Consider the following 25,646-nt stretch of genomic DNA (forward strand, 5'->3'; position numbering starts at 1 on the left):
TTGAGACAGGTCTTACTATGTAGCCCAGGCTGATCCTGAACTTATATAGGTAGTTCAGGATGGCCTCAAACGCATGGTGGTTTTAGGTTTGTAAATGTGTAAGTGCCACTCCAAGCTCAGGGCTCCCAACTTCTGACTTGGGTGTTTTGGGTGGATTTGAAATATAGAGGAGGAACAGGCTTGGGGAAGAGAAAGTGGGGTGAGATTTATTAATTAAAGGGTCGAGAATTCCTTCCAGGCTGGAGACCAAGTGTTTTAGAGCCTATCCCTCAATAGGCCAATTCAAACACCCTTTTGGAGGGCTATCTCATTCTTTCTTTTTTTCCTTTTAGTGTTTTGTTCATTTCTTTTGATTGGGTCTCTTTATTATGCAGCCCAAGCTATCCTGGAACTCTACATAGACCAGGTTGGTCTCAAATTCACAGAGATCCACCTGCCCCTGTGTCCCAAGTGCAGGGATTAAAGACATGCACCATCATGCCCACCTATCATTCTTAAAGCCCAAAGTAAGGGAAAGACTCTTGGAGTCCCTCTCAAAGGCGTATTCATCATCAGTAAACTATGCCTTCTCAGGGCTATGGTCCAAGGCAAAGAGAAAAGTAGGCAATATGACAGAAGATGCTGGAAGGCATAGGCTGAACAGGACCCGCCCCCCCAGGCTGGGAGGGAGATAAATCACACTGATCAGCCAGTGCTAAAGCCTGGAGTAGTGTGAGAACTGCAGAAACCTCCACAGAGGTTGATAGCCTTCCCGAGACAAAAGCTATTTGTGCTGTACTCCAATAGGATCATAGAACAGTCACTCCCCTTGTGTGTGTGTCTTTGTGCCCCTGGAGTGGCTGCACAAAGTGAGGCAGCTGCATGGTGTCACCAGTCTGGGAGAAGGAGCTCCAAACCTACCCAAATTTTCCCTGGCTCAAGTGTAGCCTGGGAGAAAACCAAAAGTCCCTAATGGCCCCTAGGAATGCAGAGGTGGGTGTGTGATAAGAGCTGAGACCTGTCAAGAGCTCAAGCCTGGAGGGGAATGGAAAGTGAGCAGGACCTCAACCTGGCTCAGTTTGCAGAATTAACACAGGACACAGGAGCCATGTGAACTACCTGGTGTCCCCAGCACCTTACTGTGGATACTAGTAGACCAGGTGTGAGAGGGACACTTCATAGATACCACAGAGGTTTGGAGGTGAGCATAGAGCCAGCACCCAAACCTGCCACCTCCTCCACTGCCCAGAGTTAAACCCAGGAAGGGCAAGCCAGAGAGGAAAGACAGAGAAGTGGTTTAGTTATCTATACAAAAAAGCAGACTCTTGAGCAAATTTATAGTAGAAGACTGGGTCTCTTTAATTGTGGAGCTTAAACTCTCCAAGTAAGGACCTGGTGTGTTAGGACACACACTTGCTCCCAGAACCTAGGAGATGAAAGCAGGAAGATTAGGAGTTCAAGGTCACCCTCAGCTGTGTAGTGAGGTGAAGGATAGCCTGGACAACAAATGACCTTGTCTCAAAAAACTAACTCATAGGTGTACCGTGGTATACTCCTTTAATCCCAGTACTTGGGAGGCAGAGGCAGGCAGAACTCTGTGAGTTCAAAACCAGCCTGGTCTACAAAGCAAGTTCCAAGACAGCCCGGATTGTTATACAGGAAACCCTGTCTCAAAATACTCATCCCCCCCAAAAAAAAACATACAAAAACCACGTGTGTGTATTAATATGATAAGATGTATTTTATTCATGAGTGAAATTCTCAAAGAATTAGTTAAGATATTATATTAAACAAATATACATACATCTCTCCTCTTACTACTGATGCAAAGGCACACGTGTGAAGTTTGCATCCATTCTAGAGACGAAAGAGCTCTTCAGAAACAGCTTAGTTCTGGCATGTGATGTTGGGCAATCCCTGCAGCTTTACTTTAAGTCGAGTTTATGAGTTATAATTTACATACAGTAAAACCCTTTCAAAGTGCACGCCTGACTGTGTTTTGACAAGTGTGTGCACTTGGATAACCATCAACCCAATTAACATCTGAAATGGTTCCATCACCTTTTGGGTGGTTGGGATCCATGTGCCACCCAATCCGGAGGCCACTGATCTGATTTCTGACTCAGTCTTTTGCTTTTTCCAGGACATGAAGTCGTAGATTATGGAACTCTTTACACTAAATGTTTAAACACACTTCCTTAACTACCTCAGCTTCCTCCTCTTTTTCCACTCAGCCTTCTGTGCCAATTGCTTTATATGGACAAGTCCTGGATCAGGGACAGCCTTCCCCAAGCCCTGCCTAGACCTATTTGTATGATGCCAGTCCCCAGGGTTGGAGTAAGGTATAGAACTCCGGAGTTAGCATTCAATCTTGCCGGTTCTCTACTATATTTACTCCCCCTCCCCCACCTCCTCCTTCCTCCTCCACTTCTCTTCTTTTCTGAGACAGGGCAACACAGAGCCCAGGCTAGCCTTCAACTCATTATATAGCAGAAGATGACCTTGAACTTCGGGTCCGCCTTGCTTCCACTCCTGAGTGCTGGTATTTCAGTCACATCCATCACACCTAGTTTTAGAGGTGCTGGGAGATCCAGCACAGGGCTTTTTGCATGCAACTAAGAAACATGCCTAGCCCCACATTTTCTTTTCTTCACCTCAGGGAACACAAAAGCTCTGCCTTCGGATCATTCCTTTTCCCCCTCTTCACCTGCCCCAGCAGCCTAGTGCCTACAGAATCCAATCCATGCATACCACCCACTCCCACCGAGCTTCAAGCATGTTCTCTTTTTTGCACGTGTGTTCCTCTTCTCATCCTTCACTGTCTATCATCTTGGTGTATGTGCCTCCAAACATCTTGAGGTTTGTTTTGTTGTTGTTGTTTCTGTTGTTTTTTTCTTTGCTTGCTTGCTTGTTTGTTTTTCCAAGACAGGGTTCCTCTGTGTAGCCCTGGCTGTCCTGGAACTCACACTGTAGACCAGACTGGCCTGGAACTCACAGAGATCCACCTGCCTCTGCCTCCTGAGTGCTGGGATCAAAGGCATGCACCACCCTCACCTAGTTACATCTTGAGATTTTATTGGCCACAGATCCACCTTGCTGCTGCTGTTCTTTGGCCTCCAGCAGCATTTTGTCAATTGGTTTGGGATTTGTTGTTGGTTGAATTTTTTTTTTTCTCCTTGGTGAGGAAGAAACAAGAAGCTCCAACACTGCAATTTTGTTTCTGAGAGATTCTGTATCTTCAGGACAAGGAATGAATGGTCTCATATGCCCCATTGAGTCCTGGGTCTCACACACAATAAGCATTGCCTCCTTGATAGTAAATAAATAGGAGAATAGAGATAAGACAAGAGAGAACAGAGTTTGTGTTTAGGGACAAGGCACTGTTTGACTAATGAGGACCTTGAGAGTATCTGCCTTGCTACATGTGTTAAACATTTGCAATCTGACTGTTCCACAGGAAGTGCACATCCTTCTCCATCTACTACAGACATTTCAAAGGGCCACACTCCGGGAACAGGTCTCCTTGGGTTTCTGTCAGAGAGGCAACTTGGTTTGGTAAGGAGGACAGACGCCCAGGAGAAGGAGAGTAGCAAAGGGTAGAGGAAATAGTTTAGGGATACTGCCTCCCTTTCTGGTAACTTTTCCTCAGGGCTATTGACTTGACCTTAAGCCAATGGTTCTCAAGTTTCCTAATGCTGTGACCCCATAACACAGTTCCCCATGTTGTGCTGACCCTCAACCATAAAATTATTTTCATTGCTACTTCATAACTGTAATTTTGCTACTGTTATGAATGGTAATGTAAATATCTGATGTGTAGATGGTCTTAGGTGAGCCCTGTGAAAGGGTTGTACAACCCCCCAGAGGGGTCTCAACCCACAGGCTATGTTCAATCTTTCTTTCTTTTTTTCTTTTTTTGCCTTGCTGGGATGACAAAGACAGACAGCATCCTTCTGACACTTGCTTGTTTGACATTGGAGACTGAATTTGGAGCCCGAGTTCCTACCAATATTTTGTCATTGAAAGGATTCTTTCTTTCTTTTTATTTTCTTGAGACAAGGTCTCACTGTGTCACTGTATAGCTCTGGCTGGCCTGGAATTCCAATGTATACCAGGCTAGCCTCATATTCACAGAGATTTGCCTACCTTTGCTTCCCAAGTCCTGGGAGAAATGTATGTACCACCACATCCAGCTGTAGATCATATTGTCTTTATTTCTTACATATTTTATTTATTAATTTTGCCGGACATGGGGCACACATGTGCCAACAAGCACATTGAAAGTTAGATAACTTGTGATAGTCAATTCTCTCCTTTCACCATGTGGGACCCAGGGATTGAACTCAGGTTTGCTGGGCTTGGTAGCAGGTGCCTTTATCCTATGAGCAATCTCACCAGCCCCTAGATCATATTTCAACCTAAAGAGAAAGAGGGTGCACCATCTGTCTTTTCTGGTTGTCTCTGGGTATTTGTTTCCTTACAAAAGTTTGGGCAAGTCACAAGGATCAGCACCAAAGGATGGACGAGTGGCTTGCTTCTGCCCCCTAGAGGACACTGAGAAAGAAGCTGGGGAGCTAATCAAGTGCTCAGAGATCCCTTCAAAAACAAGAATTAAAACCCTCCATCTAAAGACACCATCATTTATTTCAGGAAAGGGAGGCAGGCTGGAAGCAGGTTGGGGTTATCTGGACCAAAAGTGAGAACACCACATCAGGGCAGACCCATAGCAGAAAGGGAACACTCTGTTAGTTTTGGTTTTTTTGAGACAGGTTTTCTCTGGGTAGCCCTGGCTATCCTGGAAGGAATTCTGTAGACCAGGATGGCCTTGAACTCACAGAAACCCACCTGTGCCTACTTCCACTAGGATGTGCCACCACTGTCCAGTCAAATGTATATTGCTGAATTTGGGGTTTCTGCGTCATACTATTCTGGCTTCACAGACCAGACACAGGAAGTGTTTCCTCCTTTTTTTTTTTTTTTTTTTTTTTTTTTCTTTCTCTGAGTCTGTAAAAGTCTAGTGTTATACTGTATGTTGGAAGATTTCAACAATGAAGCCCTCTCTTTTGATGCTTATTGGGAAGGGGTTGGCACACTCATCTTTACACAAGCCCCAGATGGTTCTTTTTTTTTTTCTTTCTTTCTTTTCGATTACTTTATTTTATGTGCTTGAGGGCTTTGCATGTGTAGCGTGTGTGTATGGTGCCCACAGAGGTCAGAAGAGGGTACAGAATCGCCTGGAACTAGAGTTAGGGAAGATGGGTTGAGTTATCCTGTAGGTACTAGGAAATGGGCCCTGGACTTCCTCTTGAACAAGTTCTCTTACCATCTCTGCATCTCTCCAGGCTGTCTGCTCCCCAACACTGTTTTACCAGGGCAAGGTGGGAACCACACACACATCATTCGTTCATCTTACGAGAACTACAAGAACACCTCTCATCTACACATTTACGGTAGCCTGTGGTGTACCTGAGGGAGCTGAGCCTAGGTCCCTGTCCTAGTGAGGATGGGTCAGTCGCATTACCTCATGTGAGAGACTTAGCTTGCTAACTGAGTAAAAGAGTCCATTTTCAAGATGCTGTGGGAGCCCAGCGGCTACACTATGCTTGCAGACATGACTTCACTTGCTGTCTGTTCAGACCTAGTTTCCTGGGCTGGAATACCACAGAGTGTATTCTCTAAGCCCCCTTTCTGCTCCAATCAAATCTCTTCCTGCCGAACCTAAGCCCCTCCCATCTCCCAGGGAGGCCTCTGAGAAATTTGTTCAAGTGACCTGCCTAAGATACTGGTCTCCATACTTGTGCAGTTTTACCTCCTACCAAACAGCGCCTGAAAATTCCAGAAGGTGCTGGAACCTCTGTCATGCCTGGTCCCCTAGGCTTAGCATTTCAGGTGTCCCTGTCGTTGGCATTCCCAGCCATTCTATAGAAACCTTCTTTTCACTGCTGTCTGGGATGGAACGTGGACTTTCATTTCAGAGGAGCCCTGGGAAGAAAGTAGAGTTGACTGAAAAGGGAAATTTTCAGGCAGTGGTGGCACACACATTTAATCTCAGAAGGCAGAGGCAGGCACATCTCTGTGAGTTCGAAGCTGCATAGAGTGAGTTCCAGGACAGTCAGGACTACTCTGTCTTGAAAAACAGAAACAAAAACACAACAACAACAACAACAAAAAAGGAAAATTTCTAGAACCCAGAAATCTTGAGATCTGGAGTCCATCAGGCCAGGCTTCAAATCCTGGCTCTGTTACTTAATAGCTGTGTGATTTGGACCGTGACTCACCCACTCTGAGCTTGGTTTCCTCATCTGCAGAGTGGGCATAAGAACAATGTCTAGGTCCGGGCGTTGGTGGCACACGACTTTAATCCCAGCACTAGGGAGGCAGAGGCAGGCAGATCTCTGTGAGTTCAAGGCCAGCCTGGTCTACAGAGCGAGTGCCAGGATAGGCTCCAAAGCTACACAGAGAAACCCTGTCTCGAAAATCAAAAACAAACAAAAAAACAAAAAAACAAAAAAAAAACAATGTCTAAATGCTGTGGGAACCAGAACACTCACGTTGTGCTTGCAGACAAAGTGGCTTTACTCACTTTCTCCAAACCTCAGAGTTTTCTTGCTTTTTGTTTTTGTTTTTTGTCTGTGATAATCAGAGGATGTGGGCACACACTCCCAAGCTTCCCTTCTACTCAGATTCCAGAGTGTCTATTTGTATATTCTAAGCACCTCCCCACCACCAGCATTTGGGAGACTAAACCAGGGGAGACTTAGGATTTTGAAGTCATCCTGGGTTACATGACAAGAACCTGTTTGAAATATCACACCCACAAGCATTCACACTTACATACATACTCACACACTCACAAATACACTCACACTGTGGAGGTTTCAAAGACAATGGCCCCCAAAGGGAGTGGCACTATTAAGAGGTGTGGCCTGTTGGAGTAGGTGTGGCCTTGTAGGAGGAAGTGTGTCACTGTGGGGTGGGTGGGTCTTGAGATCTCCTTTGCTCAAGCTACACTCAGTGCAGTGCATAGTTCACTTTCTGTTGCCTGTGGATCAAGATGTAAAACTCTCAGCTCCTTCTTCTCCAGCACCATGTCTGTCTGCCTGCATGCCATCACGTTCTGCCATGATGATAATAGACTAAATGTCTGGAACTGTAAGCCACCCCAATGAAATGTTTTCCTTTATAAGAGTTGCTTTGGTCATGGTGTATCTTCACAGCGATATAAACACCAACTAAGACACAGACACATACTCACAAACACACACAAACACACACACAGACTCACATGGACATCAGAGGACAGTTTCTGTAGGATTTGGGTCTCTCCTTCTACCACGTGGGTTCAAGGATGGAAACAGGTCCTCAGGCTTGTAGGCAGGTGCCTTTATCCACTGAGCCATCTCAAAGGACCCCATCTGTCTTTTTCCTGACAAAGACTCTCCCATGATTTCTTTGCTTCACAGGAAGGATACATACCACAGATCTGTCCTTTCCACCCTGTCTCAGAGCAGAGACATCCAAATAGATAAGCCCTAAAAGTGTCATTTCTTCAGCCAATCAAACAAGGCCCTCTGACCACATCCACATGGGTGTGTCTGCTCCCATCCATAAATTCGTACTTCCAGGCCTGGAACTGTACACAGCCACTTTGTTGGGTGTGCTTGTCCAGTCCAGCTGACTTATCCGGTCCCTGTTTAAAAGGAGGAGTATGGATTGAGGAAAGAAATAGATAAGAAACAGAAGATAGAGTTGGGCAGGCATCCAGTGAATACTAGGATCAGCCCCAAGTTTATTGCTCAAAGTTCTTATATACCCCAATCAAAAGGGGGCAAGGCAAAAGACTTCCTTACCACTATACAAGGAACAAACAAATATAATTACCTCCTTAACACCCAAAACACTGAGTAACCACAGCCTAAAACAAATATCCTGTTGTTAAGGTAAGACATCCATTAACTACACCTTAGGCCAAATATCCTGTTGTCTAGGCAAAACACACAATTGCCACACCTTAGGCCAAACACATTGTAGTTTAACCTTGAAGGAGCAATAATAGGCTCAAACTCTCTGACCTTATGTGAAGATAGAATGTAGCCACTTTTATGAACCTCCCCAGGTGCTTGGCTGCTTAGAGCAGAGAGTACCAGCCCATTTCTTTTAGCTTCTTAGGTAAATGTGTGAAACCTCCAATAAAGTAAATAAAAATTCTAACTGGGACTTGTACCACACACACTCACACACTCACTGGTTAAAATGATTCCAGGTCTTTTTGTTAGTCTGACACTCCCAGAAGTCATTTTCTTTGTGGGTGTGGCCATCTTCACCTCTGACTTCCTCTCTGAAAGTTAATAAAAATGTCAGTGATGGACCAAATCCAGGGGATGCTGGCAGCCCTTACAGAGGCACAGATAAAGCACAGCCACACCCCTTTCTCACACCAGGTGCCAACACTGCAACCTTTAAAGCAAACTTTTCTCATGAGCCAGAACTAGCAAGAGAAACCAGAAAGGCCGGGAGTAGATCCAGAGAGGCTGATTTGCTATCTTTTCCAGAGATGAGTCACTCACTCACTCGTCCAACATATACAAACATATGGCAGTGCTTTGTTGTTGTTTTTTCTTAACTAGGAGACAATTCATAGATCATAAAATTCATCATTTTAAAGTTTACAAGTCAATGTTTTGAGTATGTTCAGTCCGTAGTGGATCATCACTACACTCAGGTTCTTAAGCATTTACGTCATCAAAGGAAGCCAGTAGCCACTAGTAGTCACTCCCTGCTCTCTCCTGTCTCTCCCTGGTACTTCCCTCCCCAAGTCTCTGGCAACCAGTACTCTACTTTCTGTCTTTATAGAGTTGCATGTTTGGAAGTTGCATGAAATTGCAATCATAAACTGTGTGATATTAGCTGGGCAGTGGTGGCACACACCTTTGATCCTAGGACTTGGGAGGCAGAGCAAGGCAGATCTCTGTGAGTTAGAGGCTAGCCTGGTCTATAGAGTGGAGTTCCAGGACAGCCAGGGATGCATGTCTCAAAAAAAAAAAAAAAGTGGTATTTTGTATCTGGCTTGTTTTCCCTTAGCATAATATTTCAAAAGTCCAGTTGTGTTTGTGGTATGTACTAGCATCACCTTAATTGTCTTGGACATTGTCTTAGTTACTGCTCTGTTGCTATGAAGATACCATGACAAAGGCAACTCTTATAAAGGAAAACAACTAATTGGGGTTTCCTTACAGTTTTAGAGGGTTAGTCCATGATCATTATGGGGAGAAGCAAACAAACATGGCACTGAAGTAGTAGCTGAGAGCTTTAAATCCTGATCTGCAGGCAGCAGGCAGAGAGGGGAGAGAGAGAGAGAGAGAGAGAGAGAGAGAGAGAGAGAGAGAGAGAGAGAGAAACTGGGCCTGGTATGGGTTTTTGAAACCTCAAAGCCAACCCCCAGAAATATGCCTCCTCTAAAAAGGCCACACCTTCTAATCCTTTCCAAACAGTTCCACCAAGCAGGGACCAAGCATTTAAACATATGAGCCTATTGGGATTGTTTTTATTCAAACCAATGCAGATATATACCATGAGAAAAACTACTGGGCCCACACGGTGTTTCTCTATTTAACTGAGAACCTGAAAGGCTATTTTCACCTCTGCCCTGCTGCTGTGCTAGGAGGCTACACTGAAATGGTGGGCCAGACAGGCCTGGTCAGTGCCTGTTGGAGCTTGGAACTCAGCATGGGAGGGAAGCATGAAATAGACAACTGCAGAAGTTGGTGAGTATACTTGCATAAAAGCCTGGAAGGAGTGAGTAGTAAAGGCGGCATTGAGACTGTCCTGTAAGAAAACCAGTCTGAGGGAATGGGTGGTATCCTAGTTTTCTTCCTATCCCTGCAATAAAGATTATGAGGAAAAGGAATGTGGGGAAGAAAGGATTTTCTTTATCTTACAGCTTACAGTCCACTGGAACAGAAGTCAGGGCAGGAACTCAAGGCAGGAGCCAAGACACAGGAGCTAAGGCAGAGGCCACAGAGGAGCACTGCTCACTGGCCTTCTCAGGCTGCTTTCTTATACAACCCAGGAGCACCTCCCAGAAGTGATACCACCCACATCAAGCATTAATGGAGAACATGCCCCAGGGACTCGCCTCCAACCAAGCTAATAGAAACATTTCCCAACTGAGATTGCCTCTTCCCAGATGACTCTAGTTTGTGTCAAGTTAACAAAATACTAAAAAACACAGATGGGGTTCTGGGATAAATGCAAAGGCACTCTGGAAACATCAGTCCCAAGGCTAGATGCCACAGCAAAGAAAACCCAACCCAATCAACTAACATGAAGGACTTCTAATTTAGTGGTTTTCAAAAAGTTCCCACCATTTGAGGGCAAATAACTCTACCTAGGAGCTCTGAAAATCTTTGAAGTAATTTATGGGAATGTTTAGATATGGAAACATGAGTCAGAAATGGGGCATAGAGTATGAGAGTGATTATTATAGTGTGATGTTTTTGTTGTTTGGGATTGAACCTAGACCCCGAGGATGCTAAGCAGGTGCTGTGTTCCTACCACTGAGCTACACACCCGACCCAAAGATGTCAACTGAAGAGCCTCTTATGCTGATGTGCTCTCTGTTGCTTGTTGTAAAGGGCTCCAGGCCACATGTCACTTTTAAGGGCAAAGAGAATTAATTCCCTTCTTCCTGGCCCTCCTGTCTCCATCCTGAGACCTGTGCAGCTGTTCCCAGCATTCACTGTGAAAGCATCTTCCATCATTTAAAGCATCAATGAATTGTTCCAGTTATCTCAGGGAGGAAGGACACTCAGAAAATGTTAGCCTTCTCCCAGTGGCATGAAACACTGGTTTGGCCTCAGAAATTAAGTTGCTAATTTTCTTTTGTTTGTGTGTTTGGTTTTTGAAGGGTCTCACTATGTAGCACTAACTGTCCTAAAACTTACTACTGAAAGGAAAATATTAATAAAGGTCTAAAACTTAGACTCCAAAGCCTATATAGGAAAAAGAAAATTTCCAAGCCTCTCTGAGTTCCCAAAAAGGCAGCCTGACAGATAAGGCTAAACAAAGAACTGGGTACAGAGGCCTGGGAACAGATAACACCCCCCAGCTGTGTCAACATTTCTCTGTCCCTAAAGAAGATCAGAGGGGCTGGAGAGATAGATGGCTCAGTGGTTAAGAGCACTGGCTGTTCTTCCAGAGATTCTGAGTTCAATTCCCAGCAACCATTTGGCTTACAACCATTTGTAATGAGATCTGGTGCCCTCTTCTGGCCTGCAGGTATACATGCAGACAGAAAGCTGTATAAGTAAAACAAACAAACAAATAAAAAGACCAGATAGTTGTCAACTCGATGGTGTAAAAGTCCCTGCCTACCTAGGAGATAATCAACAGACTTATTTCCTCTACTGCTTCCTGCTTAATTGCATCCTGCCTAAACATACAGTTATTGTTTTATCCTATGTAACCACAAAAACTTTGTAATCTCAAGATATCCAGTCTTTTTGAGCTTTCCCCTTTAAAAACCTCCTCAGCCAAAAAGCAGCACTCTGCTTGTTCCCAAATGGGCAGGTCCAAATTGCAACTGGTAATAAAGACAGCTTTGTTTTTGCATTCGGTGTGTCTCTTCCTGGGTGATGGATTTTTGGGGTTCTGCGATCTGGGCATAACACTATATAGACCAGGCTGGCCTTGAACTCACAGAGATAAACCTGTCTCTGTCTCCTAAGTGCTGAGATTAAAGGCGTGAACCATCATATCTGGCAGACTGTACTTATTTACTTATTTATTATCACTTTTTTTTTTTTGCACCTAAAGTTTCTAATTTAAAATTGGTATTTGCTGGGTGGTAGTGGCACACACCTTTAATCCCAGCACTTCGGAGGCAGACTCAGACAGATCTCTGTGGGTCTGAGGCTAGCCTAGTCTACAGAGTGAGTTCTAGGATGGCCAGGGCTACTTGGAGAAACCCTGTCTTAAAAGGAAAAGTTGGTCCTCTTAAGGACCAAATACTAGGGTACAATGATGAAAAAAGAAACATATGTGGCCTCTAGCTCCTTTCCCCAAGTGTGGGAAATGGTCAACAAGCTGAGAGGCCTATCATACACTGTAACCAGAGGTTCTTTGTGAAAGGTTCAGGCATTATGCTGGCCTGCCCCTGTTACCTGGTGGAATCCACTCAGGCAATACCCTGGTCAGCCCAAGGTTCCATGGGAAAGAAGTCTGCACACAGGTGCAGAGGACCCCTTTAAAAGATAGGCCCCTGCACCTTTCTCTCTCTCTCTCTTTGCCCTCTCTCTCTCTCTCTCTCCCCGTTCCTGCTCTCTGTCCCCTCTCTGTTTCCCCGCTCTGTCTCTCTATGGCGACCGGCCATGGTGGTCAGCCATTACCCTGTTCCTCCTCTTAGTCTCCCCATTCTGCCAGTCCTTATAATAAACTTATAATCTTATGTCTGTCTCAACAATATTTCTCTTTTCTTCTTTTTAAACAAAAGAATAACATTTTGGCACCCAACGTGGAAAGGCTCTGCCCTTATACCTTCTGCGACCTGCTGGCGGGTGCATGTTAGGCTAAGGGTAACCTTACAACCCACTTTCATCTCCGCTTTTCCTGGTACTCCCTCCTGCCTGCAGCAGCCTGAGATGCCGGAATTCAACTTGCCGATTTTCCAACTAAGTATTTCTGGAACTCACTGATCTGCCTATTCGCTACAATCCGGTAAGAAACCCAAACCGTTCCCATGGGGCAGACCCAGCGCTGTTCAATCTGGGTCCATTTTTCGGTTTCGGGCCGGGTGCTCTCAGACAGGGCAATCTGTACATTTTTCGGCCTTGCCCACGGGAAATACATTTTTACGGGATCTTTCGGTTACTGGCAGTGAGTAGGTAAATGAGCGGAGTTCTGCCTCCCAGTGGGAACTTTCTTTCACCTGGGAATGTCCCTCATTGTTCTGTTTGTTCTTTCTCTGACTGTTTCTTCTTGGTTGGCAATGTCTGCTTGAGATGCTCTGAGAGTTTTGTTTGTCTGCTGGTTTTCATTTTTCCACATAAATGAGGTTTAAAACTTTTCTGGCAATTGAAAATGTGCTTACGGGGGTCGCCACCTCAACCACGTGTGCTACCCTGGGGGCCGCCATCTTGGTCATAACCATGTGACCTAGCTTAGGCCTACCCACTCACTTCAAGCACTGCCACCTGACATCTTGTTTTTTATTTCTTTCACTTGTTGGGTGCATTTCCTAAAGGTCAGGCATGGGATCCCGCTCCAGGAGCGGTGCTTTTTTGCTTTTTTCAGTTCGGACTGCTGGGTCCTTTTTCAGTTTCGGGACAGCTGTGTCCCCTTCGGGGCCAGGCCCCTGGCAACTCCCACGGGCAGTGCATCCGTAGAGGAGCTTTTTGCCGGTTCTCCACCTGCCTCACCCATGGGAAATGCACAGAGGAACCTTTCTGGTTTCATCCAACAAGCAGGTAAACAGACAAAAGCGGCTTACAGTTGCCGCCGTTTTGGTCATGTGACCTACCTGTAGGCACGCACAGCTCCAGCGGCCTTTCGAGCAAACCTGTCTGCCAGATTTTTGATTTCTGCCAGATCTTTTTGCTTTTTATTTTATTTTTGTCTTTTTCTTCTTATTTTATTTTTTGTCTTTTTCTTCTTTCACTGGCTCTGTTGTTCATGGCTTGTTTACTAAATACTGTGCCTTTCCAGGACCCTCTGTTTACTCTGTCTCTTTAAATCCCCTGTCTGTTTGCTACAATGTACGGATCAGAGATTACAATCTGACTCCCCCTTTACTGTTATCCAGTCCTGCTTATCTCTGTACCTGTAATTTAACTTTATACTTATCTAGCTCTATATGTAACTTAAATTAAACTATACTAAGTCTCATATTTCTAAATTGCTATATATCTTTAAATGATGGTAAACATTTAAAGTCATAAAGTTCTAATCTACCTTTACTTAAAATATAAGCTAAGTCTATACAACTTAAATTTAACTCATGTATCTTTAAGTGATGATGAAAATTTAAAATTATAAAGATCTATTTCAAATTAACAAAATATTTATACCACTCAGTTTATCCTGTAAGCCGTTTACAAAGATACAGCTTTTATTACAAAAAGGTATTTTTTCTCTAACTAAAGACAAACTTAACTGCTAAGATACTAAACAGACAGCCCTCAAATGCTCAGAGATCTAGAGAATATGGCATTTAAAATGTTTTGTTAAAAAGCTTTTTATAACAAAGAGATAGGCCAGCTGCTGGCCCACCCCATTTCCTCCGAGAAGACTGGGCACTGAAGAAACTTCATCTCAGTGACAACGCTGGTTACTGAGCAACCCTGCCCTTCACCTCAACTACTACAAAGTATTCCAGACCATGGACAAGAGGACAACGGAATCGACTTTCCCGGCGTTGCTTGGGCCAACGGTAGGCGAGTCTTCCCAAAGTCTGTAATCCACAGGTCACAAGTTATCAGCAAGAAGGCAGGTGTCCTGCAGCCCGCTACTATGGATGGAGGACCTTGGGGATGGCTGTCCATACAGCCTGCTGGCAAGTCTCTGTTATTCTTTAATCATTGATTCAGGTAAAATCTTATCCTTCTCAAGAACTCTGATGCTTTTGACGACTGATAGTCTTGCCGGCTTAAAGCAAAACAGATTCCAGTAACAGGTATTTTAGGGTTTATCTATATAAAGATAGGAAAGTCTAAGAATGTAGTTATAAAGGCCTGAGGATAAAAAGGCTTAAATGATGATAAAATGAGTTAAGACATTAAAAAGAATAAAATATGTTCCTGATTTCTCTATTTCTCATGCTACTGTTCATAGTAAAGTTCAACAATACCACTATATGATCATAACTACAAGGTCAAGATTATGATACTTTTCATTGTCAAAAAAAAATCTGTCTGTTTTAAAATGGTAATGCTTTTAGCCAAGTTGCTTCTAACATGAATATGCTACTAATGTGTCTAATACTTATGTTTCCACAAACTCTAAGGATTCTTGTAAGTTCCAGGGAGCTGAATCAGATCCAAACAGGTCAGATTCACTCCAGGTAATATTCAATCTTTCCCTGGTCCCAAATTCCCTTCACTCATCTTGGGACTCCTTGGGAACCCCTTCCTCATCTTACAATCTTCCCCTCAAGTGACAGGACCTAAGAAAAAATTTTTTTTCTAATCTCAACCTTGTCTTCTGCTCTGTCAACATCTTGCCAGGTCTAAGAGGCGCCAGGGAGTTGCATACAGCCTGGACTACAATGAAACAACCAGCTTCCCCAGGACGTGGCAGCACCCCAACCTTCTCGGGTCCCCCAAAGATGGTCAACGCCCCCCATGTCAGCAGGAAGCAGTCTTAAGAAGTCGACGCCCTTATTCCTTAACCTGCCATGTCTAAACACCCACCTTTTTTTAATAATAAGTAGAGGTGGGAATGAAAGGTTCAGGCATTATGCTGGCCTGCCCCTGTTACCTGGTGGAATCCACTCAGGCAATACCCTGGTCAGCCCAAGGTTCCATGGGAAAGAAGTCTGCACACAGGTGCAGAGGACCCCTTTAAAAGATAGGCCCCTGCACCTTTCTCTCTCTCTCTCTGCCCCTTTACGCTCGCGCTATCTCTCTCTCTCTCCCTGTTCCTGCTCTCTGTCCCCTCTCTCTGTTTCCCCGCTCTGTCTCTCTATGGCGACCGGCCATGGCGGTCAGCCATTACCCCTGTTCCTCTTCTTGGTCTCCCCATTCTACCGGCCCTTATAATAAACTTATAGTCAATATGTCTGTCTCAATATTTCTCTTTTCTTCTTTTTAAACAAAACAATAACACTTTGTCCTGTCTTGGTCCCGCCGCCTTTCTTAGCCCCAAATAAACACACAGATGCTATATTAGTTATAAAACTGTTGGCCGGCTGGAGAGATGGCTCAGGAGTTAAGAGGTCTTCCAGAGGACCCAAGTTCAATTCCCAGCACTCACATGGTGGCTCACAACCATCCATAATGAGATCTTGTGGCCTCTCCTGGTCTGCAGACAAAACACTGTATACATAATAAATAAATAAGTCATTTTAAAAAAATGCTCGATTCAGCAGCACATATACTAAAATTGGAAGGATACAGAGACTATTAGCATGGCCCCTGAGCAAGGATGACATGTAAATTTGTGAATCGTGGGCTGGAGAGATGGCTCAGAGGTTAAGAGCACTGACTGTTCTTCCAGAGGTCCTGAGTTCAATTCCCAGCAACCACATGGTGGCTCACAACCATCTGTAATGAGATCTGGTGCCCTCTTCTGGCATGCAGGCATATATGGAGGCAGAATCTTGTATACGTAATAAATAAATAAATCTTTATTTAAAAAAATTTGTGAATTGTTCCATATAAAACAATAAAAATACAAAATAAAACTGTTGACCGATGTCTTAGGCTTCTTATTGGCTAGCTCTGTCTTAATTATTAATCCATTTTTATTAGTCTATGTATTTCTACATGGCTTTACTTTACCAGAGAATGCCTGGATTGTCCTACTCTCTTGGGCCCCACATGGTGACTCTGTGGCAGGCTCTGTCTGCCTACCTTTTCCAGAATTCTCCTTGTCTCCTAGTCCCGTCTATCTTCTTGCCTTATTGGCCAACAGTGTTTTATTCATCAACCAACAAGAGAAACATACATACAGAAGGACCTCCCCCATCAATACACAGGATAGCAGGTGTTGGACAGGGTCACTTTTGACCAGTTGCTCCTGACTGGTGTGGGTTTCCTGAGGCCACTGCTTGGAATCTCCTCTGAGGTCTCTGGGATGGTAGGACTCCTTCCTCACCACCTCCTTGATCCCTTCCTATCAGATGTGGCTGCAGGGGTTTGCCTTCCAGTTGTCACATCATTGGCTCCTCTTTTTGTTGTTGTTGTTGTTATTTTGTTTTGTTTTTTGTTTTTTCGAGACAGGGTTTCTCTGTGTAGCTTTGGGGCCTATCCTGGCACTTGCTCTGGAGACCAGGTTGGCCTCAAACTCACAGAGATCCGCCTGCCTCTGCCTCCTGAGTGCTGGGATCAAAGGCATGTGCTACCACAGCCCGGCCATTGGCTCCTTTTTAATGCTCCCCATCTCTGTGTTCTCATGGGAATCTTCAGAGCTTTCGTTCCCTTGAAGGGACCAGACCCTCACCCAGCCACCTGCTTTTAGCAGCCATTACAGGCTGCAGAAAAGACACAGTCCGATAGATATAGACCTCTAACTCAGCAACATGTGCTGAGCTTCCTGACCTTGCCTGACCTCCTTAGTCACTAGGAAGCCAGATACCTCCATGTGGCAAGGATCCAATCAGAAGTTAGCTGGCAGATTCTGGATGTGCTTTATGGTAACAGTGATGGTACAGAACATAGCAACATCCCTGGGAGGGCCTATAGGCCATAATAACCAGCTGACCAATCAACACCGGCCAGGTCGCCCAAGCCCGAAAGTGCACCAATCCTAAGACTGTTTCAGACCCCAGACACTCCCCTTGCTCCACCCTAATAAATTGGAGGGTGGACCACCCTCGGTCCCTCCAAGTCCTTCTCACTCAACCTGCTGTGTCAGACAGACAGAGGAACCGAGTTAATACAGTTAACTCATTAATTAATTAATTAAAGACTGTTTTTTGCATTGGATTGGGTCTCTTGAAGGATTTTAGAAATTCACAGGGCCTTTTCATTATTACTGTCCAGCACATTTGCATACTGACACGTGCATGACACATCCATGAGGAGGCTGCTGTGGGCTTTTGATAGGAGAGATGGGACAGCTGAGTCCTTCTGCAACAGTGAGGAAAGTTCTGCAAGAACTGTCTTATAGTATCCTATGGTATCTATATCTCTAACTATGATGCTCTGAGCCTTAAGATCAAACTTCACACCACACACAGCTCTGGTAGGAATGGAAGTGCCATGGAGACAGAGGGAGCACTGACCTCATCTTGTGAAGAATGTTGCAGAGTCATCAGTTTGGGGGGAGGGTGCTCCTCCCCGCCCACAGCAGTTCCTTGGCAGTCTCAACTCACAGTGCTCTCATTTAAAGTGATCCTGTGTATAGCCACGGGATCTCCAACTGCTCCCCTTTTTCCATGCAGACTGGAAACTCATATTGAAAAACTCAATATTGTGGATCTCTGCAAGTTTGAGGCCGGCCTGGTCTACAGAATGAGTTCCAGAACAGGCTCCAAAGCTACACAGAGAAACCCTGTCTCAAAAAACCAAAGGAGGGAGAAAGAAAGAAAGAAAGAAAGAAAGAAAGAAAGAAAGAAAGAAAGGAAGGAAGGAAGAAAGAAAGAAAAGATATAAGCCAACCTAAAGCTGGGCATTCGTAAGTAAGAATACGTGTCTGTGTATTTATTTGGGAGCTGGGTGGCAGCCCCCAAAGAGCAAAGAGTAAGGAAAAAAAAAAAAAAGCCAACTACATGGGCCTCATCCATCCATCCATTCTGTCAAGGCAAGGAATGAATAAACAAAGACTGACCTCCCTGAGGAAATCTGATCATGCCAACAACAGTCTTCGACTTGAGCTGCAAGATTAGGCCTGTGAGTCTCCTGCCTGCAAGTTCACATTGAGGTCTGTGGACTTGCCAGTCTCCAGGATAGCATGGATCAGTTCCTTAAAGTAAAACTTGTTCTTGTTCCCTCTCTCCTCTCTCTTCCTCCCTGCCCCTCCCTCTCCTCCCCCTGCCACCCCTCCTCTTCCCATTTGGTTCAGTTTATCTGAAGAACTCTGACTAATACATGTGGGTCATAAAATGCAACCCAGCATCCTCCTGCCTCTTCCTTTCTGGCTGTATACTTCTGAAAACAATGTCAGTCACTGGATTTGTGGGAGCTGTAGCTGACTCAGTCACCAGCCTCCATCAGAATCTGCCACTTGAAGCCTCAGACATCGTGGAACAGAGAACAGTCATCCTTGGTGTGTGGTCCTACCCAACAGAGGCCAAATTACAGATGAGTAAGTATTGAGTTCCAAGTCTTGCTTCAGTTGGATTTTCTTTTTGAGCTTGTTGCTCACTCAGCTGCCCAGGCTGATCTTGAATTCACAGCAATTCTCCTGCCTCAACCTCTCCAGTACTGAAATTACAAGTGTAATACCCCACCTGTCTTGAACTTGTGGTAAGTCAGTCAGAGGAGGGTCCAAACCATATCACTCTGGCTTGGACAGATATCAGTCTCCTTCTCCACTGCAGGGGTCTAGCCCCCAACATCTTGAGGGAAACAGAAAGGCCAACCTTGAGGGAGAAGATGGCCTGGCATTGCTGGCTCCTAGATCTTTTCAAATGAGGAGGTTGAAAAAGGCCACCTCTGGCTAATGTAACAAGGGACCAAAAGGCAATATTGTGAGTGAAGACCTCGGACTGGGAATTTCCTTCACACTTCAGTCTAGGACGCTGGCTCAGGACAAAAATAATAATAATAATTCTGGCCAGTGGTTGTTTCCAGAGACATTGCTCACTATGACAGTGACATGTCTTCAAAACAGAACAACCTGGAGGGGACCTGCAGGCATCTCAGCCCAAAGGTGGAAAACACTTTATGTAATGTACAGATAAAGAAGATGCCAAGAGGCAGAGGAGAGCTTGCTCTGGGCTAGGAACCAGACTGAGCCTTTTATATATATCATTTCACGGAACTCTCCAAACCTCTGAAGCGGGGACAGGATGAACTCCACCACACAGATGAAACAGCCTTGGCCTTCAATGCTGGTCCAAGTTCAGTGGGTTTCAAAGCCGGTGGTTCTCCTGCCTACCTCAGCCCTGTCCCACACTCAAAGGCAGAGGGATGTGCTTACACGAATGTATGTCTATGATTCCCCAGATACAAAGACCTGTTCCCACTCAGCCACAGCACAACCACCACAGTACGAAATTGACGCCACCTCAAACATACCCTCTAGCCCATAAACCCATTCACATGTCACTGTTCATACAGTCCCAACATTCCAGCTGGGATCTCAGGCTGGGGTCTGCAGCTAGCTGCAGTGGCCTTTGGTCTCCTTCAGTTAGAACAGCCCCTCAGGCCTTCCTGTCTTTCATGACCTTGGCATTCTGCAGAGCAGGGGGATGTGCCCCAGTTTGAATCCATCTGATAGATTCCTCATGATTTTTGTATTTTTGGCAGGAATGCTACAGAAGCGATGCTGCAGTTTGTCTTGCGGATGTGTCAGGTTCTGAGGCTTGTGACAAGGATCATTACTGGTAGATGCTGAGGGACTTTTAACCAAGCACTTGGGATTGCATATTGAGAAAGAAAAGTACAACTGCTAGGAATTCTGTCCCTCAACAAATCCTTAAAGACTATGGATAGCGGTCCAGCTCCACAGAGGACAGAGGCCAGTGTGCAAGGGGAGTCACCGTTTGCTCTGGGCAGAAAGGCCCGAGTTTTGTAGCCTTTTCCCGGGAGTGGCCTTGAGTGGTTGGAATGAATTCCTCAGTAAGCCACTCAGAGAGGAGGGAAGACCTCACACAGTCTTCTCAAATAGACAGAGAGCAAGGAGCTGGGTAGTGGGTAAAAAGGGGTGCCTGGCCCAGCCTAGACACAGGGGAGTGTGGGGTGAAGAGGTGCCTTGGTCCTGCCTCAACGAGATGATGGGACAGACTTAGTAGACATCCTAGGGGAGGCTTTACCATCTCTGAGGAGCAAATGAAAGGTGGGTGTAGGAGTGGCGGGGAGGGGAAAGAAAGAAGGGAGGGGGAACAGGAATTGGAATGTAAAAACTAAATTAATAATAATTTAAAAAAAAAGGATGCAGCAAACACATCAAAGGCCAACAATAGAGAATGATGGAAGAAAACGGAGGTGTCTACACAGGCAGCAAGTCCGAGCAAGTGCTCCAAGCCAGCCTGTAACTGACTCAAAACCCAAACTAAGCGTCAACAACAACAAAGTTTAACAGAAACACAAAACTGTTATATTTAGCCTTTAACGGCCGAGCTATCCCTCTAGCCCCTGAAACACAAAACTGAGCAGCTCACAATTCTTGTTTTAAAAGTTGTGAGAGTCGGGCGTTGGTGGCACACACCTTTAATCCCAGCACTCGGGAGGCAGAGGCAGGCGGATCTCTGTGAGTTCGAGGTCAGCCTGGTCTCCAGAGCGAGTGCCAGGATAGGCTCCAAAACTACACAGAGAAACCCAGAAACCCTGTCTCAAAAAACCAAAAATAAAAGAGAGAGAGAGAGAGAAAGCCATGCAGTGGTGGTGCTCGCCTTTAATCCCTGCACTCAGGAGGCAGAGGCAGGCGGATCTCTGTGAGTTCGAAGCCAGCCTGGTCTACAGATTAAGTTCCAGAACAGCCAAAGCTACACAGACAAGCCCTGTCTTGAAAACAAAAACAAACAAAAAAAGTTGTGGCAAAATACCAGGAGTGGTGGCCCATGTCTGAAATCCCAGTGCTCAGGTAGCATCCTGGAGGCTCAACAGGAGCCCCAAGCCAGCTCAGAATAAACAAAAATACATAAAATTGTGGTTAAAAACAATCTAGCAGAGCATTTATTATTTTAATCATTCATAGGTGCACCACTCACAGTCATTAAATGTGTTCACCATGTTTTGTAACCATTACCTTTACATATACATAAAACCTTTTTATTATCCCCCCAAAAGCGATTCCATACCTATTAGAGGATCCCTGCCCCCGCCACTTGTCTCCAATATCTGGTGACCCCTCCCCATCCTGCCACTCTGAGCTGATGCTTGAAGCCGATCATCATGTCCCACTCATAGACAAGAGCAGAGAGAAATGCTCAGCCCCATCTCTACACTTACACAGTCCAGGGCCCAAATCTGGGACAGGGATGCTCAGGATGGGTGGGTCTTCCTGATTTAAATAACATAATGAAAACAATCCTGGCAGAAAGTGCCACAGGCCGACCTGATCTGCTGCTCTGAGACTCTCTTCCAAGTGATTTGAGATTGTCAAGGCCCTAATGAAAAGTAGCCATCACAGCTGCTGTAGATGCCTGAGTCTTCACCGTTGGTTTCCTAGTCTACCCATGGATACACAGAAGTCCTGCTAGCTCTCTGGTTGCCTTGTGGGGAGGCGGCTCTGCTTTGGGGGTTTTATTTGTTTTGCTTTTACTTTAAATATTTTATTTTTATTTGTGTGTCTGACTGTCTGTCTGTCTGTCTGTCTGTCTATCTGTGTGAATTTAGGCCCTGTGTGTGCAGGTGCCCTCAGAGGCCAGAGAGAATCAAAATTCCCTGGAGCTGGGGTTACAGGGAGTTGTAAGCTGTGGGATGAGGGTGCTGGGAACTGAACTTAGGTTCTTTCTGTCCTGTGTTTAATCAGCTGATTCAATTCGTCTGGAAGGAAAGCTCATTCGGTTAACACCTTCCACAGGAAACTTCCTCTGCAGGGGCTTCTATTTTCACTCATCAGCCACGCTGCCTTTCTAGGCAGAACACTTCACACAGGCCTTACTGTTATACTTTTGCTTAAATTAGAAAAAGGCGCAAGATGAGACATGAGAACAAGAGATACATTAACCATAGTTTATTATAGGGTGGAAGAATGAGAGGGGAGTGAGAGAGAAATAGAAGAACAGAGCAGGGCAGAGCAGTATAAGAGAAAAGAGAGAGTGGGCAGGGGTCTGTCTTTTAAAGGGACCCTCTATACCTGCGTGCAGACTTAGTTCCCATGGAACCCTGGGCTGACCAGGGTACTGCCTGAGTGGATTCTTCCATTTAACAGGGGGCAGGCTAGCATAATGCCTGAACCTTTCACTTAACAATACTTGAACCAAGTAGAAGCTGCACCCTGACCTCAACACCATAGCATTTCTCCTGGACTCAGGCCTCCGACCAGGCAGCCCATTGACGTTTCTAGGGCAACCTTCTCAATTTCCAGAAGAGAAAAGTAAGACTCTAAGAGGTTAAATGCCCTGTAGAAAAACATGAATGTGTACATAGCAGTCTGAAATTCAAACTACTAAGTCCTCTACCAGCCCTAGAGTCCTACACCCCTCATTTCCATAGCATGCTCCCCTTGGTCTCAGCTGTGCATATTGTGTTTGGGTAACACTGGCCCCATAAAGACATTTTTTTTCTCTCATTTTTTGAAGTATTTCAGTAGTTAGTTGGCCGTATGCTCCCACAAGCTGAAAGTACTATTCTGTGCTATTGAACAAGGGGGGCCATTAGCCGGGATGTGGAGAAATGTGCACAAATCCTCTGCTGAAGCTATGTGGCTTATTTTAGAAACTCTCCCATCAGTTCTTCACTTGGAGAGAGGCGTTGCTTCCTGGTTTCCCTGGATGATTTTTTAAATTTCTGTTTAAGGATTAGTACCCAGATGAGTCTACGTGATTACAGCACAGCCAGGCTTGGGTGGGGGATGAGCACAGTTTGGCCGGCCTGTGAAGGAAACTGCATTCTGCAAAGATTTACCCAGCTCTGTCTGGGTCATCACAGACTGAGGCAGATCTACAGGCTGTTACAGCTGGCCTTCTGTTTTGATGTTAACATCAATACAGCTGCTGGCTTTCATTTGCTTAGTTGCCTTTTTTTTTCTTTCTTCTTTCTTTCTTTTGAGATAGGGTTTCTCTGTGTAGCCCCGACTTTCCTAGAACTCTTCTTTGTACAAGCTGGCCTTGAACTCATAGAGATCCCCTTGCCTCTGCCTCCCCAGTGCTTGGATTAAAGATATGGGCCACCACCTCCCCACTGCCTTTCTTTTTTTTTCAACCATATTTTGTCTTTTCCTAAGTCAGCCATGGAGGTCAAAGGACACCTTGCAAAAATTGGTTCTCTTCTTACAACATGTGGGTCTGGGCCTGAACTTAGGTCTTCAAGTTTAAAAGCAAGTTTAGTTTAGTCAGTTTGTATATGTATGTATGTTTACCATGGTGTGTGTGTATGTGTGTGTGTGTGTGTGTGTGTGTGTGTGTGTGTGATGGTGTGTGTTTGTCTGCATCGTGTGTTCACCATGATATGTATGTCACCATGGTATGTGTGTCTGTGTGAGAGGTTTTGTTCTCCTTCCATTGTGTGGATCTCAGGAATCAGGGCCCTCAGTCTCAGCCTCAGCCTCAAGTGCATTTACCCACCGAGCCATGATGAGCCACTTCACGGATCTTCTCACATGCCTGGCAAGTTACGCTGTAGTGAGACGCTCAGGACTGTCCAAGTCTCCTCATAACCCAGCAACAGGCTTACCTCAGAGCAAGTGACCTATAGATGGAAGTGGAGGTCACAATGAGGATGACAGTCTCAGATTTTCACTGGCCTGGAAAGGAGACTTTTGAGGGGGTTGCTGTGAGGAGTGGGAACCGGGGAAACTGGTAGATATGGGTAGAAGTTTTACTGGGCACTTTGCAGTGTAATTCCTTATTCCCATACCTTATCTAGAGACTTCTGTAAAACCTTATGCTGCCCCCCCCCACTTTTGAGTGCAACATCACACTGAGACTGTTTGGTGACCAGCATCTAAGAAAGCCTTGATGACTCTTGCTTGCTTAGTGTCATGCCCTCACACACTATCCCTTCCTCATTGACCTGGGAAGTTGTGTGCTGTAACAGGATGTCAGCAGAAAGTGGATTGAGGGGGATTCTGAGGCTGTCCTCCTCATCATGACCTCCACCTTGGTCTATGGGACCATCTGCCCTCAGGGGAGTCTGTTGCTGTGTTGTTTTTTGTTTGTTTGAGACAAGGTTTTTCTGTGTAGCCCTGGCTGTCCTAGAACTTTGTAGACCAGGCTGGCTTTGAACTCACTGAGATTCACCTGCCTTCCAAATGCTGCACCCAGCCTGTCGTTGTATTTTAAGGAGACTTGAGCAGCCTTATGGAGAAGTTCATGCTGTAGCAAGCAAGCCTCCCACTACAGCCAGAGCAACTTGTCAAGTCTGCGAGGACATCCTTTGGTTCCAGCCAAGAAGTGGACCCTGGTCGCCCTAACTGACATCCTGTTGTAATATCCTGACACTCTTGAGCCAGAACTGCTCAACTGAGCCAGTCCCAAAATGCCAGAATTGTGTGAGATGACAGACGGCTTACTCTTCTCATAAATCTTTAAGTTTTGGAGTTCACTATGCCCTGAGCATCACACAGGCAGCCTAACTGATGCAGCTAAGCCATCTCAGTCATGGGTACAGTAAGGACACAGTAATTGCCCACATTTCACTAGCTCTTGATTCTAATGCCAAAGCAAGATCTACCTGGAACTTGTGTGAGGTTACCATTGAAGGGACCAGCTCCCCTTTCGGCAGCCAAAACAGCCGAACACGTGCTTGCCATAACCTTGCCTTGGTCACTTAGAGGTCAGATGCCTGCCTCGTGGCAAGGAACTAATCAGAAGTTAGCTGGTGGTGCTATGCTTTATGGCTCTGGGTGTACTTTACGGACAAGCACACAGCAACGACGCAGAGCATAGCAACCACCCTGGGAGGGCCTATGGGCCATAACAACCAGTTGACCAATCAACACAGGGCAAACCCTCCAAGGTTGGAGGCACACCAATAGTGAGCCTTGCATACCCCTAGACACTCCCCTTACGCTGCCCTACAAGATTTCTTGGGAGGCCCTAGGTCTTGTCTTTGCTAGCCATCCACCATGGCAAATGGATGAAAGACCCGAGCTAACATGGGGTTAGCTTGTTAAATTACAATAACGCCTCGTGCAGTTTGCATCAAGCTCTTGAATCTACCTGGTGATTGGGGTGACTGTGG

The 25,646-nt window shown here is 45.4% G+C and overlaps 1 long non-coding RNA gene and 1 other non-coding gene across 2 annotated transcripts; one reads left to right on the plus strand and one right to left on the minus strand.

The window, feature by feature from the left end:
- Window positions 1–7,303: 7,303 nt before the first annotated feature.
- LOC107978320 lies at window positions 7,304–18,630 on the minus strand. Its single transcript, XR_003485931.2, has 3 exons — window positions 18,463–18,630; window positions 8,225–8,317; window positions 7,304–7,669 (listed from the first exon to the last, which is right to left on the minus strand). It is a non-coding gene; the product is annotated as an uncharacterized LOC107978320 (long non-coding RNA).
- On the plus strand, window positions 16,045–16,151 carry LOC113836037. The gene has a single exon (XR_003486030.1). It is a non-coding gene; the product is annotated as a U6 spliceosomal RNA (small nuclear RNA).
- Window positions 18,631–25,646: the final 7,016 nt, after the last annotated feature.

The sequence above is a fragment of the Cricetulus griseus genome, chromosome 5 (assembly GCF_003668045.3).
Source record: "Cricetulus griseus strain 17A/GY chromosome 5, alternate assembly CriGri-PICRH-1.0, whole genome shotgun sequence".
Taxonomy (NCBI): Eukaryota; Metazoa; Chordata; class Mammalia; order Rodentia; family Cricetidae; genus Cricetulus; species Cricetulus griseus.